General features: G+C 42.0%; 1 protein-coding gene across 11 annotated transcripts in view; it reads right to left on the bottom strand.

Moving 5' to 3' along the window:
• Positions 1–22,929, bottom strand: part of FOXN3 (forkhead box N3) — a 326,921-nt gene that overhangs the window by 243,447 nt on the left and 60,545 nt on the right. For 3 of the 11 annotated variants that reach the window (XM_075065624.1, XM_075065617.1, XM_075065610.1), the window contains exon 1: positions 12,960–13,069. The exons of 5 other annotated variants lie outside the window; for them this stretch is intronic. The gene's annotated coding sequence lies outside the window, so the exon portion shown is untranslated. Of the gene's footprint in view, positions 1–12,959; positions 13,094–22,929 lie in introns of those variants that run through there. 3 more of the 11 variants (XM_075065619.1, XM_075065626.1, XM_075065611.1) reach the window with 3 other exon arrangements.

Here is a 22,929-nt window from a genome sequence, read left to right on the forward strand (position 1 = left end):
GGGATACTATCATATTGATTTACTTTGCATCATTGGAATGTTTTACCATAATGCATGAGAAATTCATAACCAGTAAGTTAACCTTCTCCCTGTAAAGATATTCTACAGATGTAAATCATTAGTTGGATGGGTGAGGGAAGAGGTCTTTTTTTGTTCTTATTTGCCTCTTTTAAATTCCAAACTTTACTCATTGAACACTACTTTATTCTGAATAACTGTTTGACTCAGAGAGTAATTCAATTTTCCCACCACAATAAACAAAATGTTCTTCTGCTGATCACTTGACATCACTCATTGGTCTGGGGTCATTTGAATGTCAGATCTGGCATTCCTTGAAATACCTCCACTCTGCTATGTTTTTCCACATGCTGCTGGCATATTTAACAGTTTCTTCACAGACTACCTTCTTGGAAATAATGTTAATCAGGATCATTTCTTTTCTTATTTTAAGGGGCTCTTGACTGGGTGCTTTCAAATAATCTCTTAGTCAAATTTACCTTAGGATTTCTGAAGTCCTTACTTACAACATGGGACAATGCTATTTAGGAGTCAGAGTGCAAGTTTAATGGCTCAAGCTAATCTCAAAGAGGGCCTATTAAACTCTAATTTGTCAGGTTTCATTACATTCAATACTTACTCCCAATGACTGTACTTTTCCTGGATCATTTTGTTCACCAGAAAATTATGTTCCTTAGTTTTGCATCCCATCCCCTCTGTTGTATTCAGAAAAATTAAAGGCTTCTATTTCTTCACTGATACTATCTAGAACAACTGTAGTGCAAAAGAGGGGTTAAGAGTTCACTGTCAAATATATTTATCTCAAAAATTCTCTTGCAAACAACTACATGTCAGCGCGAAGCCAAGCTGATTCAGGGTAATATAAGCACTTTGGTAAGCCTTTTAGTTGACCACTAGATCCTTCACATGCTCCCCCACCCCTTCTTCATCATCATCCAATATCATTATTACCTTGATAAATTTGTAAGTTATTTTCTTTCCAAATGGATTGATTATAAAACAGTTAATCTGCACTAATGCCCAGCACAGGTTTTGGTGATTCCACTATTGTTTCAACTATTTCTTTGAGGAAAATTTGACCTTGTTAAGCTAACAAAGTTTACCATTGACTCATTCAGTAGTGCGAGCTTCTTCTCAAATTCTACTTAGAATTGCAATTCATTGAAGTGATGGAGAAGTCCTACTTTAGTTCCTGGTCCTTATTACATGTAACACACAGTGTTAACAATAAAGGTAGCACATACATCAGCATGAGCAAGAAAATACCTTTCTTTTATGAGTGAATTTGGTGAGTACTAGAAGTTTCTGTTGGACTAAAGACCTGGAAAGAGGTTTAACTCCAATAACGTCTAACCTGATAACAATAACAAGCCCTGCTTTAGATTTGCTATAGCAAAGGAGTTGCTTCCCAGAAAGGATGGAAGGCAGAGAGGTAGAAATTACATGTGGAACCCATCCAGCTTCCAAGGGCTAGTCTTTGTGCAGGCAATTCTAGCTGATCTGTAAGATGAAGCAATATTGATTGATGTTCAAAAATGAACTTGTCATATATTTTCAGCTTTCTTTGGGGATTTGGCATAGCAGCCCATAAAGGATGCAGAGTGTGATGATGAGAAAGCCCCAGGCAGAAAGAGGGTGGCCACAAAAGAATAACAAGAGCAAAATATATGATCTTCTAGTTGCTGCTTGTGTAGCTTGCCTGCTATATCTTGACATCTCTTCAGTACAAGATAAAAGTGCCAAGATAATGTAGGCTGGGTGCTTTATAAATAGATACTTTAGATTAGCTAGAATATTGACCAAGAATGGTTCAGTCCAAAGCATTCTGAGATCCTTTTTTAAAGGCAGTATATAGTGTAAGTAATTTGATTATGAATGTCTAAGGTTTAATTTTTAAGCTCTTTATCATCTCATCTCCCACAATTATTTAACATAAACCCCTGCCATCTACACTAAGCAAGTGTTTACAAAGATCAGATCTTTGTAGGCAACCTCATTGAAAGGAAGTACATTTGGTAAGAGGCTCACACTTTTAGGTTTATGCCTGCGTTTAAATTTTTTCTGAACCTACCTAATTTAGGTACCCATGAAGTGTCTGTCACAGTAGCATCTAAGCATTAGACCACAGGGAAATGTGTTCTTTTTATCACCTATCACTATTTTAATATTGCAGTCTGGCCCTGGACAAGCTGTTCTGTTTTCATCAGCCCTTGAGATCAGTAACTACGGCCCTCTTGTGTGGGGCAGTTAGTGTAGGTCCAAAATAAACAGAGAAAAACTTTGCTCTGTAAAAACTTGTGTGAATTCTAATTGGGTTCAGAGTCAATTTTTTATTTTTCTACATTTCCAACAGACATAAGTTATGCATGTGCAGTTATTTCAGTTCACACGATTCAGATCTATATATTCCTATATTGAAATTATCTGATGTTACTTTAAGAATGCAGTTAAGGCTGTCTAGTAGAAAACGTGCCCAATCAAAAGAACGGGATCCAGAAACTTCTGAAACTTGGCAACGTCCAGACCTGAATCTGAACTTTGTAGTTTGGTCTTTCTCTAAACCTCTTACCAGGCCAAAACAAATGCAGTAAGTACCCCCTATTATTTCTACCTGTCATACTCATTACCAATTTAACAAACCATTTCAGTGAAACATCTTCTGCTTTCTTTGAACACAGGACCAGCTATATCCTGCAATATCTGTTAAAACAATTCAACTGCCCCATGTCTCTTCATTAAGGGTTGATCCTCCATGCTGACTCACAAGAGTAAGGGCTTACTCACATTGAGCCCTAACTGATGAGAAAGCCAAGTTGCTCTAAAAGCATCACAGTGAGGAAGACCAAGCTTTGGAATGCCCTCCCTGATCACATTTGTGACTCAGACACTTGAGAAATGCAAATCACTTTGAAAGCTGGTGCTCAGTACCAACCAATTGAGACCGAGCGCATGCATTTTTTTTAAAAATGGAACATCAAAAGTAGCAGGATGGCTTACATTGACATATGGGTTCCACTTTGCTAGACATGCTGGACCAAAGTCATTCCTGGAATAATTCCATCATCTTCAAAAATGGGATAAATTTGGCCCCATATGCCGAGAGCAGCTGGGGATTACAATTGTTTTCCTCTTTTCGTCCATATTTGAGCTTGTTGGGTATGATTTTATGTTTGCAACGCAATCTTGCTCTATTTTGTGCATGTGAGATATGAGGCATGCAATTAATATTGTAGTACATGGCTCTGGAATGATTTTACAGTCATCCATGGCACATAACTAAATTTAAAGTAAAACAGAATAAAACATACTATAAATATTGTGTAAAGAAATAAGTTGGAGACTATTTTGTTATCAGATGCTCAGCAATCTGTTCAACTGGCTTTTCAGCTTACTAAACACAGCATCAGACTCCATTTTGAATGTGAAATTATGTTGTCTTTACACAGCCTCTCATATAATCTATTGTATTCATATAGAAAGACACAAAGCTCAGAAATGCCATTTCATATTCCAAACAATTTGCTATAGGCAACTACATCATTACTTTATACAAATAAATTTACATAAATCATGATTAGAACGTTTTATCTTAGCAACTTAATTTTGCTCCCAGAACACAAATTAAATGCATGCTTAAAGCAGAATATTTTAGAGAGAGTTATTCCTGAACTGTTTATGAGACAGGAATAGACGTTTCCATCTAATTTTTCATTCATAATATAATTTTTTTAGTTTTCTTTGAACATTTAAAAACCACATGTATAATTTGCAGGGATTTTCCTTGAAGCAAGCAATAGAATAGATGACTCTGCCACAATCTGTTCATTCATCAGTTAGTGTTTCCTTTGACTCACTGTGCATTATGTTTTAAACGCTCATTAGGAAAGGCCAAGAATGACAGTAAGTTCCACTTGCTGCCTGACATTATTATTTTACAAGCAAACTGTTGTTGTTAAACAAAATTTGCAAATAAAGTAATTGGAAATCTACGTCTAGTAAATATTCCTGTGTCTAGATTCATTGCACAGAGTAAGTCCTCCCCCATTTTATATATACCGTATATGCTGAGAGAGAGAGAGAAAAAAAAAAGAAACAGAAAGAAAAAGAGAGACGTATTATTGTTAGTATTATGTGATTAGAAATGAATGAATTCAAAATATGACTGACTCACACTTTGAAATGAATAACATTGGGTAAAAAACCATAAGGCCCAATTGCCAAGTCATTGTCCCTCAGGCCAAAGTCCTGCTCTCTCTCTGTGGCTGCTAAGGACTCCTGATATACTAGCCCACCACACACAATTTCCACTGTAAAATTTGTCCTTTGTGTGCGGTGGGCTAGTGTAAGATTGCTAAAGTCTGCCCTGGGGTTCAAAGATCCCAGGTGCGTCTGAGACTCCAGCTTCAAATAGGCTCATTCCTATCCCTACCGAGGGATTTAGGGTGTAGGCAGAAGAGCAGGAATGGGGCTGAAGACCCTGCCATTACACAGAACCATCACTTACAGCCCTCCCTAGAGTGGAGGGGTGCAACAGCAGCAGATGCAGTAATGGCCACAGAGTGGCAAGGCCACTACTCCACAACCTCTGAAAGATTCCTGCCCACTCCTTCCATGGAAGCACCTCAACCAAGCTCCAGTTCTCAGGGAAACAACCAAAGCAGGGACTGTTGCATTGAAATGCCAGCCAGGCCTACCCCTTCCTGTAATCACCTCCCTAGACTCAGAACTGTGCAGGGGACACCCTCTTCCCCAACTCTGGGAGCACTAGGATCCAGGTGGTGTCTCTCCCCGCGACTATGTGGGCTTGAGAGAAAGTTGCAAAGAAGAGCCATCCAGACTCCAACCAGTAAGGACAGAAGTAGCCAAAGCAGAAACCTTTGGTCCTTTAGAGAATGTTCTAGAATTCAGACTGGACTTTTTGTACCATATGCTGACACACTGTTTGCTCCATTCCTCCCCTTCCCCTCATCTCTTCACCTCAGCATCACTCTTCTTACCCTCTTCTCCTCTTCCCTGTCCCACCCACCCCCTTCCTTTCAATGGCCCCTCTCCCTTCCCTATAGCTGATCCCCTCCCAATTAAACACACTAAAAGAAAGAAAGAAAATTGTGGCACTAACATGCCATGTGCTGCCATCCCATGGTTCACTCTGCCTGTGTGTCAACTCCCCATCCACACCATATGTCTGTTTTGTCTATTTAGATTGTAAAGTCTTTGGGGCAGGGACTGTGTGACTCAGGCACCCCCCGGGGGTATCTTGTTATCAGTCTATGCCCAAGGATTTGCCTAGGCATGCCCGGAAGGGGACATTTCCCCTGTGATCGCTATTTTAGTGATATTTCATCCAAGGGGATCGTGTGTGGTCTCTGCCGAAAGCTAACAACTCACTGGTTGTCATTGTTATTGCAGGACGTACGTGTGGAGAATTTTAAGAGTTATGTAACATGTAGAATATTGTGTCCCAAAGCTGTTGGAGGTTAAACTGGTCACCTGCAGCAGGGTGGTTGACACTTTTCGACCCAGCCTAGCCAAGCATTGACAGTGGAGACAAGGTGTGGGCGTACGCCTTTACAAAGCACAAAAGACCCCAAGAAAAAGACCGTGAATAGGGAGACCATCAGGGTGAATTGAATTTAATGAAACATCCAAGTTATGAAAAGGAACAAAAGGTCTGGCACTGTATAAAAGGAGAAAGAAAGGGCACAAGAAAGATAGTATGGAGGCAACACTTTCCCAGCGTGTCTCATGAAAAGTGGATCCCAGCGCTCTTGACTGGACAAGCGCTGTATGGACTGACCATTGGGTAAGAAATATCTTATCAGAGTGGAAAGGACCTTGCTAAGAAGTATAGGCTCTCGATTGCATTTTATATTTGTCTTTTATACATTTCCAATCCTTATACTTGCTTCTATTTGAATCTTAACTTATGCTTTGTCAAATAAACATCTATCTGGTTTTACTATAAAAGTGACTAAGTGCTGTGTGCTAAAGAGAATGTTGAACTGAGGTGAAGCTAGTGAATGGGGGGCACTGCTTCCATGGAGGCAGCAAATCTGTGTGCAGTGTGGGTGTCCAGAAGTCAAGGGACTGGGCACTCAAATGTAATGAAGTAGGATGTACAGACAGGCTGGTGGGACCTAAGCCCCGGGACCACTGTAGAACTCTGGGAGCTAACTATTTCCATAGATTTAGCAAGAGGTTATCTGTGCTCTGTCCCAAAGACTCATGTAGGGAACTCGGGGGCTGGGGTGTGCAAATTCCCAGTCTGTGGAGGGAAAGAACTGGGCTTGTGGAGCCTGGAGTGGGGGGCTTGTGTTACCAGCAGCCAGCAGTCTGGGGCAGGTTTCCCCTGGCAGGCATAGAAAAGGCTCCCTTGAACTGTAAGCAAGCTGTAGTGATTCACCCTGTATCCTCTGGTAGCCCTGAAAGTGTCACAAACAGTCTGCTACTCTGTGTTTGCACAGTGCCTAGCTCAATGGGGTCCTCGTCCATGGCTAGGCTCCTAGGTGCTATGGGAACACAAATAATAATTAATTCTGATAATAACTGTGCCCTAGTGGCTCCTTCCATCTGGGCCTATTCAAAGTCAGTACAGAGACTCCTGCCACAACACAGCAACGTCTTAATGCCTGAATAGTTCCACTGTAGGACTTACATGGTGCACTGGCTCCTGCATGGACCCTCCACACTTGGCTTAATTTCACCCTTGGGGAAGAAGTAAAGGCACTACATCTCCTTGCACTTTAAAATGCTTTCCGATTAAAATCCATGTTTTAAAAAGTGATGCATAACAGTCAGCACCCCAGACTCCTCCTCCCTCCAACACTCACCACCCACATTCAGAGCTGTTTGCATCTCTCCTCCCATGAGCCCTCCTTCCCCACTTCATTGTGATCAGCTGCAGTGTCAATTCATTCCTATAGTTCCCTTCCCAGGAAAAACTGAACCCCGAGCAAACGTGTAGAGCCAAGATAAAGACCTCTGGAAATAGGTGAACTCTAACAAGACCTTTTTCAACTGCTTTGCTGTACTCAGTCACATTTGTCTAGAAATGTACAACCAGCGTTTCCCTAGCAAGCACAGCTACCAAACTTTTTATACAAGATACTGACCAACTTAGAACTATCCCCTCCTACAACTCATTCACGACACACAAGGCTTTGGCTTGTTAGACTTAATTTGCTGTACAGTGTATGTATCCTTTTGTAAAAAATACTTGAAACCCACAGGCAAGATCACAAAATACCAACGCAGTGAAGTCAACTGTTAGACCATGTTAACTCTGCAATTTCTCAACCTGGAGTGCCTTTGCTCATCAGCACACACTGGGAAGAAAAGAAAACAGAAAGATGGCAGCACTAACTGAGACACATTCTCTTGCTAAGCTGTATATTGTGGAAGCCTTGATGACGACAACTTTTACAGCACACCTTTTCCTGTAGATATTCGGGAACATGGCCTGCCCCTTCTGCGCTCATTCCACTTGAACTTGCTGCTCTAGGTTCTTCTGTTGTCTATAAGACTTGCTGTCAGTTAGCGATCAACATAAATGACCATCTAATTCCGTCACCAAGAGTGTAGTAAGAGCAATATAGACGCATCTGAGCTTTTCCTAGTTTCATAGAGTTTAAGACCAAAAGGGACCATTGTAATCATCTAGTCTGACTTCCTGTATAGCACAGGCCATTAATTTTCACCCAGATTCCCTTATGTTGAGCCCAAAGACTTCAGTTAAACTAAAGCATTTCAGTCCACAAGAGACTAAACTATTGTGTGCCAGAGGCAGAGAATGGGAGAGACTGAGGTGACCCCAATGCCTCAGCCCCTGCAATGGCAGGAACTGATTAGGTGGGAAGTGCCCAGATGATGCCAGCAGGGGAACCACACCCTGTGCTGCTGAGGAAGGAGGAAAACTCTCAATGTCACTACCAGTCTGATTGCGGGGGGAATTCTTTCCCAACCCCAAATCTGGCAATCAGCATATGTGAGCAAGATACATTAGCCAGGCATATAGGAAGATAATTCTTTGCACCACTTCAGAGCACCAATCCACACTATCTGGTATTCCATCTCCAGCTGTGGCCAATCCCTGATACTGTAGAGGAAGGTGGAAAAAAACCAACTCGGACTACATCTGGCCAGTTGTGCATGGGGGGAAAAATTATTTCTGATTCTTGCAGGCAATAGGCAGAAGCCCTAAAGCATGAGGAGATTTTATTATAGTCATCATCTCACTGCAGATCTACAAATGTTAAGAACACAGGCAATCCTCTTCTTCCCATGGCCCATGAAGACAGGGGAGAATCAACGGGGACTAGGTTTCAGAGAGCTGAGAAGTTCAGATCTAGATTAGAAAGAATCCAAATCCAAACAAAGCCAGAGTTTGAGAGTGTTTGGATTCCATGTTTGTTGCAGAAACAGGGTTCACCTGTGCAGTCGGGAGCTAAAATCCAGATCTGAAGTTTGTGAGGTGTGCATGGGGAGGTGCTGTTGAATTTTGTGTTCCATTTTGGAACCAGCACTACTTGACATTAATAGAGATAGACTTTGCACTAAATACTGAGAGGGGCCACATAGCAGTTGGAATCCCTGAGAGGACTTGCAGGTGGACCTATGAAGAGGGGGTAGCATAATGCCCCTGGTCACTAGGGAGCAGAACTGTGGTGCACCTTCACCCACCCCAGCCCCTTTCAGGCACCCACCACCCATTAGGGTGTGAGAACAGAGCAGGGATTACACTTCTCATAAGGATTCTAGCTGAAGCTTGTGTGATGGCACAAGGGGAAGTAGGTGAGTGAATCTCTTTGCATACAGCCCCTATTAGCCATTTAGAGGCTGACCAGCATATCCCTCACTAGCATATCCTAGGAAATTGCTTAAAATGTAGGCAGTTTCTATCCCATAACCATGGTGATATTATGTGAATAGTAAATAACTGACTGCTGGGGAACCCACTGAAGCCTCAGTAATACAGCCATGGAAGATGGCAATAATTTATCATCTCTGCAGTAGTTTAATCCCAGATGCACCATTTACTAATTTATTTTCATATGTACCTGGCAGAGAGATTAAACAGCCATCTCTCTCTGAAACCAGGATTGCACTTTATCCCTTTAGTAAGCAAGAGAAAACAAATGCACACAGCAAAATAAGAGTTCCACTTAAAGGGACTCTGTTAACCTTAATGTTGTTTTTTTACTTAACAGCATCTTCTTAAAAATTTAATACCAAAATCTGTTTTTACATCAAAGTGTCTCTCCATTTACTTGTGGCTTTGCCAATATTTGGGAAAATGAATGCAGAGGTTTTGAGGGGGGCTTCGTGGGCCAGCTGTGGGAGAGAGTGTGGACTATTGGATGGCGCACTGGACTGGGGCTCAAAAGATCTGGGTTCTGTTCCACTGTCCTGTTAGGTGACCTTGAGCAAGCCACTTCCACTTTCCATGCCTCAGTTTCCTAATCTGTAAAATGAGGATGATATTTAGCTTTGTCAAATATTGTCCCTTTAAAGGAGAGTGCTATGTTTCCAAAGCAAAGCCTGAGCACTTTGGGGCCACACTGATACAAGATTATAATAATAATATTTAGCTCTTATGAAGTGATTTTCATCAGCAGATTTCAAAGCATATTGCAAAGAGCTAATGTCTGCTACTGTATTTCTTTAGTGATGTGATTATTAATACATTGTTAAGGTTACTTCTGGTGCCCTTTGAGGATTAGTTTAAAGTTCACTATTGATTTTAATGAAATGCCAATAATATTAGTATTAAACATAATTAGTCATATTAGATTGTTTGACAATGACTGTTTTATATACAGTATAGTCATTTCAGAAGAGAATGGTTTCAGATAGAGTTAAATAAAGAATCAACTGGAGTTTGAAATGGAACGAGACCAAATAACTAGGAGGCAGCATGGTCCAATGGCTAGTGTGAAGAGACTGAGGGTTCTAGATCTAGTGCCACAGACTTTGTATGACCTTGTGTCAGTCACTTAACCACTCTGTGGCTCAGTTTCCCCCACTGTAAGATGAGGATACTATTTACCCACCTTAATAAAGCACTTTGATATTGCTGGAGAAATATGTCCAAAATATTAATAAAAGCACAAAAAACAATAAAAATGACTGCTAAATATAAAGTCTGTTATGAATGTCAGTATTACAGTAGTAGCTATAATCTGATATAAGTCAAGGTATATAAATATTTGGAAGTGCTACTGACAGAAGATTTACACTAGAATAGGCATGCTGAATATGTCGATTTGATAATCAGATCATTCAGGAGTAGGCATATTTTACTTTTGTTCATTTCTTTATAGAATAAGATTCTCCTTGTTGGCCTCCTCAAAAATTATATTTAAGTAATATAATGAAGTCTATTGATAGGTTATTAGGTTTCTCACCAAAAAGTAAACTACAATGGAATCAATTACTCAAATCAAGGGTGCATTTGGTTTCCTTACTCTGCCATTGCTCCACCCTGAGGCCCCAACCCCCACTCTGTCCCTTCCCCCAAGGCCCTGCCTTCATTCCACCCCTTCCTGTCCCCACTCTGCCCCCTTCCCTAAGGCCCCCCGCCCACCCACCACTCTCTGTTCTCCGTCCTCCTCTGAGCACCTTCCGCCAGCCGCCAGCCAGCTGATCAGTGACCAGACCCAGGGACGCCAAACAGCAGGGGCTGGTGGCTGCTGAGCACCCCCTATTTTTTTTCAGGGTTCTTGAGCCCTGGAGCACCCATGGCACCTATTTTAGCATTGTCCACACTGTGGTTCAAAACATACTAGGTACACAGTTGTATCAAAATTAATATGCTTAGAATCATAGGGCACATTCTCACAACACATCATCAGAGTAACTCCATGGTGTCCATGAAAGCAGAATTTGGTCCATAGGCTACATACAATAAGAGTATTTCCACAAATGACAAACAAGCCTAATTCCATGTGTCTGTATTCTGGGTTTTGCAAATCTACAGGACTCTCGGGGTCAAGAGAAGTTGGGTTCTTTGTACTTCCAAAGGTGCTGAATAAGAACATACATTTCGGACTCATGCACTGACATGTTGACTGCAAACAAGAAAAAAGCCATTGTCACTAAAATGCCATTATGAAACAGCCTTCTCAGGACCGCATATTTTTTGATCTATTTGACCATAGCCAGTTTTCTAGAGAGTATGCAGGTGGGCAAATGCTAGCGAGTTCAGTAACCAAAATAGTGACAAAACTCTTACTCCCTTCAGTGGGATGGGATCAAGCCCCACAGTTGACTGCTAAAGAATTATAATAATCAAGGATGCATACTTGGCCATTGGAAGCAATAAAAGACTAGATTCTGCCTTGGCCTAATATGGCCATCCAGAGGAGTCATTCTCCAAAGGCAGCACTGGGTATAAGGGAAGAGCAAGGGATACATCTCTGATACTCACCCCCAAAAGCAAGTAAGCAGGGAGGGAGTAATGGGGAGTGAATGAAGTCATGTCTCCGCCCCCTACAGGCGGGTCAGCACAGTTACCCAAATGTGTGGTAAGGATAAGGAAAGCACACAGCACCCTTTTAAAGGCTTTCGCAAAATACTCCTCCCTTCTCAGTGGTTGGAGCATTGGCCTCCTAAACCCAGGGTTGTGAGTTCAATCCTTGAGGGGGCCATTGAGGGATCTGGGGCAAAAATCAGGGACAGTACTTGGTCCTGCTGTGAAGGCAGGGGACCGGACTTGATGACCTTTCAAGGTCCCTTCCAGTTCTATGAGATAGGTATATCCCCAGTGCAAGAGGGAAACCTCAATGAAACTGCATTAGAAGGGTGCCTTTGAGGCACACAGACTCTCAGTGCTCCCCCTGGTGACAGTGTAATTCTCCCTGGTGACACTCGTTACTCAGGAATGTGGTTAAAGGCAAAATCTAGCCGACAGTAAGTACATAGTAAATCTGTAGCAAACAGACATTGTATGTAATCACTCCTCTCCCTATAACAATAATCACAGAAAAGTTGTTTGGAGTGCATCACTTAGCAATCCATTTTGGTGGACATCAAGTTGGTAGAAAACATATACTTCCTAGAGAAACAAAGATTAAACAGAATTAGTCCACAGTTTTATACTCTCTTTAATTGCTTCCCTAACAGTCAAAATGGTAAGTTAAAGATATAATTTTCCACTGATTAATAACAGACATAACATATTCTGACATTAAAAGAATCAATATAAAAGCAGAACTGCCAAGCACTTAAATAAGTTTGTAGCGTTAATGTAACAGCTAAAATCTGTGCCTCTAACACCTGCTCTAATAAACAGATACAAAGGATTTTTTTTCTGATCAGTATACATTTGTATGTTATACATTGCCACCTCCCAAATTCCAGTTCAATCAGTAACATGCTTCTCAAGTGTATATCACTTCTAAAAAAACCTGAAGTAATATATAGATAACCTAGTATATGACGTGGTGGCATAAAATAAACCTAGGTGCCAATAAAAAGTAACAGAAAATGTCAAAGACAAACCAGGGTCATCTAACGTATACAGTACAGGGAACTGATATTTACAAGAGCTTTCAGAAAAGACAATGGAGTCCCAAATTTTCTGTAATTGCACTAATAATCAGCTCACCTGATCTATCTCATTTACAATTCTCTTTTCAATGAGACATTAAAGAATTAGTTGCTGTAAAGTCCAAAGTACTTTAAGATTCAGCAATAAATAAGATTTTGTTTTAAGATTCAGCTATTTACAGCCTCTCTGTACGACAGCAAAACCCAGCCCTTCAGTGACCATACACTTCTTAGAGATTTCCTTGGAAAGGTATTTTCCTTCTCTTTATTCAGCCACGTTTATTTACATTCAATCATATTGACCAAATAAATGAAAACTGCTTAAACGGCCTCCTATAACTTTTCAACTTTTACCATACATTCCAATGTCCAAGTGGAATGCTGCAAACACTTACCCTATTGATTAGATGAACTCGTACAAATGAATATGCATTTGAATCCAGAGCGATATTTTAAATTCTTTTACACTTACTTAGTCTAGTGTGTGCTGCCTGCCCACTGATGCGATATCAGAAACCTGCAAGCTACTATTTCTGCAACTGTGTCACTGTAGATAGTCTGAAACATGTACGTAGCTGTTGCCATGGAAACAAACACAGCTAGGCTAGAGTGCCAAGCTGTGTTAATTCCTTCAGCCATGAACCCCAGGGGAACACTAACATTCATCTTCATTCTCCTTTTGTCTCTCACTGCTTTCATATTTTTTTTCTCATTATCAAATGATGGACTAAATACATATGGCAACACCTGAAAATACCACTGTTGAAACAATACAAACCCCACGCTTTATATCAGAGCATCACCAGTACCTACGCCCTGCAAAAACTTCACTTGGGATGATGGACAACTTCACTTTTTTGGGCTAGGGTAAGACAAAGGGACAAGAATAATGCAGAACACAGTTGCAGGGAAGGGTTTTAGCCTAACAGAACAGCTGTCATGTTGTGCTTGGAGATGCTATAGTCATCTGTTCTGGGCCCGGCAAGAACTTTCTAAAGTGAAACCAAGATATTGGCTCCTCCCTTCTCCTCCCCTGCCCAGGGCTGTAGTAAACAAGGAGAAGCACTATCTAGTAGTTAAAGCACAGGCTGGCAACCATGTGCCAACTTCCTGTATGACTTTGAGCAAGTCGTTGCATTTCACTGCGCTAATACTTACCCGTCTGTGAAGCTGGGATAATATTTACTGACTTCACTGGGGTGTGCTGAGGTGTCATTCTTAGTGTTAAAGTACTTTGAGATCCTTAAATGGAGGGGGCGGTAGAAGTACAAAGACTTATTGTGTTATAAATGCTTACGAACTGATGTAAATTGTAATTAGGTAGAGGCACTTGACAAGGCTGGGGGTTCTCTGGGGCCAATTTGTCCTTGCCGTTGAGCAGCAGCCTTCACAGATTAGGAGCACCTAATAATGGGGTTCAAACTGAACTTTGCCCCATATGCTTCCCTGCTAGTGGGAAAACTGCACAGCAACAGTCTGGAAAACGGCATGAAGGCCTAGAGGTAGGCAGGGATCAGTGCAAGGATGCACTTCCCCAGCTACCACCACACAAGGAGCAATGCAAAACCAATAGCCAAGCTGCCACTGTCTCATTGCCCCAACTGCACTGTGCCACTCCCAGAAGGAGCGACACTGAACATGTGGGGAGCATTCACTCTTGTCTGAGTTTAACTTTGGGTCAGTCCCAGTTTTGGGGAAAGGGGAACATTCTACTTAGTGTGGCTCCTCTCCATTACCTCTGGCCCTGCCCACATTTTCCACACCGCCCCAGACTGCATGGTTATTTGACAGAGGTGGAAAGGTGACTTTGCCTAGAAGAATGAATCCCAATTGGCCATTTGTCTCCCCCACAAGGCTCCACCCCAGATTTCTCTTTGGCTTTTCCCCTTCTAAACAGCATAGCTGGCTTGGGGACTACATGGGCCAGTATTCATACTCACAGAATCCTCTCTGCTTCTTCTGTTTGCCCCAAATTCCAATACCAGCTCCCAAATTTACTAGGTGATGAGTTCTGAATATTTCTGGCTTCCCCATTAAACATAATAAATGGCAGGCCTTCACTACTGGGAGCTCACCAGGGGCAATGTTTGGACTAACGGAGATTTTTTTCTTTAGTGATTGCTGTATATACCCACATGAGGAGACATAACTCACCTGCAAAGATTTAGTTACACCCCACTGCTGGTCTGGATGGAATTCACTCACTCTTTCTTGCATTAAACACACATACAGTGAATGTGTTCCTGCATCTCAATCATCTTTGTCATGGTTTGCCAGCAGAGACACCCAATACATTTTTAATAGCTAGATGTCAAGGGCCAAATCTGTTACTCACCCAAAACTCCCATGGACTTCAGTGAGCAGGATTTGGCCTCAAAAAATTAACTGGCCCCAATGAGTCCCTAAAGTCTGCATATGGGGAGAACCCTAAGCCACTGCTACAGACAAAGGTGTCAGCCACCTCCGCAGCAGCAGTACCTCTTCCCCATGACTCTGTAGATGGTTCTTGAGCGGTCCTTGGATCTGTGCCTGGCAAGGGAACAGGCAGTGGATAAGTCAGAACAGTAGCTGATCATCATATTCCCACTGTTCCTGCAAAACTCAGGATGGAAATGCAACACAGTCTGAGGCTCTACTGACTTCTGAGCCCCTTCTCCCATCCCCATCCCTTCTACATTGAGAATTTTCCTTTAAGAAGAGTGCTGGGGATCACCATGATCTGCAGAAATCCTGGCAGCTGCAGTGCCAGGGAGGCATAAGGCAGAGTGTGTACAGAAGCACTGGGCCTTTGGGTAGATGGCCTGCTTCCTACTGATGTCACGAACTCCATGTGGACCTCAGGAGCTCTGAAAAACAATTAGAGAGATTTCCTCTCTGTTAGTCCCTTCCCCCTGGTTTTCTAATAGAGGGGAAGAGGGTCATTTGGGTCCTCCTGAGTTCTGATGGCTTAATAAGAGGGGCCCAACTGAACACAAATCGTGAATCAGATATAGGTGTGAAAGTCCAATTTCCCCTTTAAGTGTTTAACTACCCAGAACTAATAAACACTGGGCAGTAACGGGATCACTGCCGCCATATGTGGGTGAGAGGCATTCATCTGATCTCTTTGACATTGCAGTGTCATGGTAAGAAAGAATACATTTTAAAGCCTGGTCTCTGGATCAAGAGGGATGTTACTAGAAGATTACACTATAAATCTAATCCCTTATCCCCAGTACTCAACAGTTTGGTATTTGAACCAGACTTTCATCAAAAAAACTGACATTGGAGTATTACGCAATTTGGTCAATTGATAGTGAATGAGGCAGTCATGTCTATCAATCTGCTCAAAGGCAGACAGGTGACTGCTCCTGTCAGTTTCTTCAAATGAGACATTGTATTTTGAGTTCTCAAACAGTTCATTCATCTTTTCACCAGGGTGCACCTTGGTAAAAGCGTCTCACATCTTCCATGATGCCAGTACAAATTTTCTGCTACCTGAAAGTACCTATTTTAGGTACTTGCATGGTTCCCATCACCGTATTATCTGAAAACCTCATAATTATAAATGTATTTATCCTCCCCAAAACCCTGTGAGGTAAAGAGAACTCTCCATTTTACAGATAGGGAACTGACTAAGTGAGCTGCCCAAGATCACAGCAGAAGTCTGTGGCAGAGCAGGGATTTAAGCCCAGGTCTCCTATGTCTCAGCTGAGCACCTAAGCATTGGAACCTTCCTTCCTCCCAAACACATGGGACAAAGATCTGGACTGAAATATCCCACAAATTCTGGCATGCAATGGGCAGCTATAAGCAGGATTTTGTGACTCTATAAAAAGTCATCTAATTCCACTAAGGTCCTACATACGGTAACACAGCCTGATGGGGTAGCCCTCTTCCCTTTCGGTCACAACTAATAGGGGGTTAGGAGCTCTGTGACAGTCTAGCTCTCCCCTTACTCAACACAGGCCAGCACAGAACTTCCAGCATCATAACTTTAAAAAGTCTATAGGGAGAGGAAGCACTTCTCAAAGGATGGGTCAAACAGACTATAGAAAGATCACTTTCTTTTAAATTCAATAGGATTTTTCCATAAGAGTTGGACCTCAAATGTACAGTTTTTATAAACTCTGCAAGAGGAAGAGACGGCACAGTTTATAAACTCTTCAGAAGAATGCTGTTCATTCTGTAGGCTGTCTCACCAAGAGATTTAAAATTCCACTGAATTAAGCACTTCCAGACTTTCAATGCATACATACCTGGAATAAAACAATGGGGGGAAAACCTGACCTACAGAGTCTGCATAACACAGACTCCAATGTACCTGTATTTGTCTCTTTTTCTTCCTCGTTCCAGTCCCCTTCAGAGGAAGCCAAAAAAGAAAAAAATAAGAAATCTGATATGTTGGGATGGCACTAGGACACAGATCCTCTAAGGCACAGGGTTTATTATACACAAACTCGCCAGTGGGAATCAGGCACCTAAATACCTTAGAGCAGTGGTTTTCAACCTGTGGTCCATGCCTTATATTTCCAAACGGAAATTTAGAATTTTGTCAGGGTCCACAAATGAAAAATGATTGAAAACCACAGTCTTAGAGGATCTAGGCCTCCATGTCATGACTGAGAGGCACTAAAGATATGTCTACTGCCACTAGAAGTGTGCCTTCCAGCCCGGGCAAACAGAATTATGCTAGCTCAGCTCAAGCTAGTACACTACAAATAGTGACATGGACATTGTAGCTCAAGTGGCAGCTTGGGTTCTCAAGACCAATCGATCCCCCCAGGTCTGAGCTTAGGTGGCTAGCCTGAGCCTCCGTCCGGACTTCAACTTTCACACTGCTGCATGCTAGCTCAAAATGGACTAGCACATTGGTTCCCAAACTGGGGGGGTGCACCCCCCTGGGGGGCATGAAGAAATTCCAAGGGAGGCGTGTGAGGCTGCCCGGTTCTTCAGCTCCCAGCCAGGGAGGCTAGCCCCTGTCCCCTCCCCTCATGTCCCCCGTCCCTTGCAGCTACGCCGCTGTGTGGACAGCACAGTTTGCGCCCACCCACCTCCCAGGCTTTCCAACAAGCCAATCCTGCCACTCGGAGCAGCCTGGTAAGGGGGCGGGGAGCAGGGGAAGAGGGGTTGGATAAGGGTCATGAGGTCCTGGGGGGCAGTCAGGAGACAGGGAGCAGTTGGATGGGGCGGAGGTTCTGGGGCAGCGGTCAGGAGACAGGCAGCGGGGGGGGAGCGCTTATCTGAGTCAGCTCCCATTTGGTGTGAGGGGAGCAGATGGGAATGTGGGGTGGGTGCAAGAGTCCTGTNGGGTTGAGGCAGTCAGGAGACAGGGAGCAGAGGGGATTGGATAGGAAGTGGGGTCCTGGAGGGGGTGGTAGGTCCTGGAAGGGGGTGGTCAGAGGACAAGAAGCAGGGGGCGGGGTTGGGGTCCCGAGAGGTCATGGTCAAGGGACAAGGATCAGGGGGAGGGATAACTCAGTGGTTTGACCATTGGCTTGCTAAACTCAGAGTTGTGAGTTCAATCCTTGAGGGGGCCATTTAGGGATCTGGGGCAAAAATCTGTTGGGGGATTGGTCCAGCTTTGAGCAGGGGGTTGGACTAGATGACCTCCTGAGATCCCTTCCAGCCCTCATATTCAATCACTATAAGGCATGATGGTAAAAGAAAGGTCGGGGGCATGAGGGTTTCTCAAAAATTAAAAAGGGGGTATGATGTCAAAAAGTTTGGGAACCACTGGACAGCAAGAGTCTGTCTACATGGACTGGATGGGTTTCTCCCAGCTGCAGTGCATAAGATACTTCTCATCACCCAGCTGCTCAGTCCTGGATCACTAACTACCATTGCCCAGCAGGTATTCATGTTTCCATAAACTTTGTAGTGAAAGACTGAAACATCCTGTCTGTTTTTGGTGTATGACCGTTTCAGATTGATTTGGCACTCAACTGTTACTTTGTTTTCCTCTCTGCAGGTGCAAGAAGTTAAGGAGTTGCTGCCTCAACAGAAAAGAGATACCAGGGTTGTGTATTTTAAATTCACAGGTGATGCTGAGATACATTATTGCTTACATTATGCCCAGTATTAATTACATTTTATTTAGCGGTTGGTTCTTCTTGGTACTGAATATTGGTTACAACAAAAACACCATTTATAATTCTGTCAAAAGTATTTTTTAAATATAACCTGAAAAGGAAAGGAAAGTGGGTATGTGCACTGTTTGCTTCTTTCTGATGTATATAAATAAAATACATTCTAAAAGGGTTTTGAGAGAGAGTACGAGAAGAGATTTCAGATCTTGCCTACGTCTGTAAACCATAGGCCATGTCTACACTGGGGACATTTACAAAGAACTCCCACTAGTGTTATCACCAGTTCTGCTTAACAAGTCTTAGCACCAGACCCGGAACTCCAATGTAGGTTAATCTTGCGGGGCCAGACCTGTTTTCACCACCATGTTAGTTAAACCTGATAAAATCAAGTCAAACTGACAAGGTGGTAAAAATGAGTGCAGCCTCAGGAAGCTTGTTTAGACTAGGTTCCCTCTAATGCTACCTTCAGGTCAGTTGAACTAGTGATAGCAGCCATGGGTCAAGGTTTCTAGCCACCAGAGAACCCATACCAGGGAAGACTGATTACTTGAAGGGGAAAGTGATTTTTATTCAGACTGCTACATTTTTTGTGTTTTGTATTCTGTTAACACCTATTTAAACCAAAACACTTGGGAGAAAAGCTGTCTCTTTATTAAATATTTAACACCTTTCCCTTCAGCTGTGGGCTGAGAAAGTTCCCAATCTGCCTGTGAGTCACCATGAAGTCCTCCAACAAAAACAGGGAAGAAAAGATTTGATATTTTTGCAGGGGGAAAAAGCCAAAACCAAACAAAACCAAGCAAAACATGTTTTCTTTTGAAGAAAAAAAAAAATAAAAAACTTGTCAGGCCTTCTTTATGCACAATGAAGACGCAAAAAAGGGGCATAATCACTGATCCCTTTTCTTCTCTTTTTATAGATTTTAAGCTCAGAAGGACTTAGATCTGTAGTCTGACCTCTTACATAACATAGGCCGTAGAATTTCATCCAATTACTCTTGTATTGAGTCCAATAACTGGGGTTTGACTAAAGCACATCTTCCAGAAAGACATCCACTCTTGATCTGAAGACACCAAGAGATGGAGAATCCATTATTTCCCTTGGTAGTTTGTTCCAAAGATTAACTGCCCTCACTGTTACAAATTTGTGCCTTATTTCTGATTTGGATTGGCATAGCTTTAATTTCCAGCCTTTACTTCACATGCCTTTCCCCAGTAAGCTACCAAGGCAAAGTTTTGCAAATTTCCCTCATTGCATCAGAGGACAGACACGGGGTATACTCCAGAAAAGTCAGGGCTTGATCCTGTGCTCGTTGAAATCAATGGCAAAACTCCCACTGACTTTAATGATGCAGGATCAGGCCCAATATGGACAAGTGTGTCTCTGTAGTCTGAGCTGCCATTGTTTTGAATTTGAGTTTTTTTTCTAATTACAGAGCCTTTCACGTAACTTGATTACTTTGACCCTTTGATTAATTTGATGAAAATCTTAGGTACCAAATTGGTTGTATTAAAAAAAGCATCTTCCACAGCCTTTAGTTTAATTCTTTTAGGCAGGTATTACTGGATATTTCAATGGCTGGCTGTAGACAATTGCCAGTTGATTAATAAGAAAGGCCAAGATTCTGAGTGAGATGGAAGAAAGAAGAGCCATGGGATGACCCAAGTGATAACAAAAGAGGATTACAACCAAAAGTTAAGTTGTTCCAGCATTGCTCTGATAAGATAAATACTATGTTGCATGCATACTGCGATATGCACCCATAGTGGCCATGTGAGTAACCAAGTCAGCCACTTATTTCAAATTAAGATAAACACACTTCAGCATGTTTTCTTTTTTTGTCCAAATCACTCGTTCAAAACCCAGAGGAGCTAATTTGCTAGCACCTCTGAAGACTGTCCTGTTGCCATTGGCTTAGGCAGCTGTGAAAAAGGTAGCGTATATGCACTTAGATACCTTATATAAACAAATACCCAAAAAATCTTGGCAGAGATTAAGGGCCTGATTCTGACCCCAGACTGGTTTTATACCAGTGTAATGTCATTAACATGCAATGGAGTGACTCCTGATTTAAACCAGTGCAAGTGAGATCAGAATCTGACACCAGCTCTTCATTAAGGCACTTCTGAAGCCATTTGATTTAGAAATGCTAACATTCTAGTACTAAAATACACTGCCACACAGTGTTTATTTGAACACAGAAGGATAACTCAAATAAACTTACTCGGACAAGTCAATAACTCAGAAACATTGTACACATGCTCACACTGGCACAGAATCACTGGGATGCTCAGCTGCTTTGAGCTACTCTGGCAATGCAAAGTAGCCCTACTAACTGGTTGGTTAAACTGAATTTATGGCTACTTTGTAATCCCTGGAGGCGTGCATAAAGGAAATTAAAGTTCTTGATTATTCAGTGCTCTCCTAAATATATTGTAAAAAATGGAAACCAGTGCTCCAAACCACATTTACCAGATTCCACTGTGAGGTGCTGTAGTTCTGACTGCATCATTCACACTTCCTTTCTGCCCACTAAAAATACTAATCAACAAAGCAATTGGAACTGCCTGGCTGTAGATTTTTCATTTCTTTATTATCTGCTGACTTTAAAAGTAACCTATGTAACTTTCATTCTAGTTATGTACTTTATTTCTAGTGTAATTTCCCATGCAGCAGTTACAATACAGCACAAAGTTAGAATGCTATAATGTGTAAACAAATCACATGCTTGGACAGTAAATTATCAGCTCCCTTTGGTATCTACAGACAGGAGTCTCAGAGTGAAATCCTTATCTGCTCAATGTACAAACCATCAGAGAGGATACTTATTCAGTGGTTCTTTTATCTCTGATGGGATATTGTACTAGCATATCCTCTGGTAAAATTAGAGAGCTAATGTAACACACTGCCTGCACTGAACATGTATGGGAAGAAGCATACAGCCTTGGCTACTGAACACTTGGGTCACCTCTAGCTTGGACTATTGCAATGCACTTTTACCTGAGGCTGCCCCTGAAGGCAATCTAGAAATTACAGCGGGTATAATATGCCATAGTCTGTGTGTTAAAGGGAACACATTTTGGAGATTACATCATGCCAGTTCTCTGCACTGACTACCCATCTAGTAAGTGATAAACTTCAAGAATCTGGTCTTTTTCTTCAAATCCCTAATTGGGCTTGAGCCAAGATATCTGAAGGATTGGCAAAGGCATTTAATGGGGATACTAAGACTGACAGATCTCGGATCTATTCTCACTGATCTGAGGCCAGGGACTTCTCAGCAGGGCACCCATAGATTTGGAATTCTCCATCACCAAAGGTGAAGTTAAACACAATGTTTACCACCGTGGGGGCTAGAAGCAAGACTTACCTTTTTCAGTAAGACTTCTTCTAGGACAGTGGGATTTCTGGGCTGCATGACTTAGGAACTGTGTCATCACACTCTGGTTCTTCCAAAGCAAGCAGGTCAGATTTGTGAGATACAGGGGTAAAGAATTTTGTTCCTCTCTCTTAAGGGATTTAGATCTTTTCTAATCCTAACTAAATGACAGTCAGATACATCATAGGGATGGGCTCTCTTTAAAAATGAAATCAGTAGTGATGATGATAAAATAGAATCTATCAGGATGGCAGAGCAGCAGTCCATATGGTGTAGGGCAGGTAATTTAACAGCCTAACCACCTGAACCTAATATAGGGAGGCAGAAGTGAAATGCAAGTTTATATAGCAATATTTGGTGCAAGACAGGACAAGGCTAATGGATTAAGAAACTATGATACAGAATCTTCCCATCAGAAATCATCATAATTAGCCTAGATGTTACGGTAATGTATGAATAATAACTAATTACAATAACCAGATAAACAGTGCTGCTACTGTTTTCAGAGCATAAGCAATAACATTCAGGGGAATGCAAAATCTAAAGTGTGAATTAATGGCTACCAACCACTAACACCCTCCTGTGCACACGAGACTAAAAGCAAACTATGAAGCTTTAAAATATATATGTTGCTGAAACATGGACTCTAATGTTCAAACTTTGCAAAAACTTTAGCAATCTGGCAAAAAAGTTTTTAGGCAGAAACAAAAATTTGCAGAGATCAGCTCCAAATCTTCTGAATCCAAATTGAATACAGGAAAGGAGGCTGAACCAGAGGGCAATGTTTGCCTCCCATCATAACTCACAAAAATATATGGTCCTTTCTTCCACTTCAGTGGCCATTACAAGAGTAGAAAACTCTTTGAGTTATTTGCTCTAGTCTAAAAACTCAACTGACCAAATTCTGATCTCAGTTCT

Source organism: Chelonoidis abingdonii, chromosome 4, assembly GCF_003597395.2.
Source record: "Chelonoidis abingdonii isolate Lonesome George chromosome 4, CheloAbing_2.0, whole genome shotgun sequence".
NCBI classification, from domain to species: domain Eukaryota; kingdom Metazoa; phylum Chordata; order Testudines; family Testudinidae; genus Chelonoidis; species Chelonoidis abingdonii.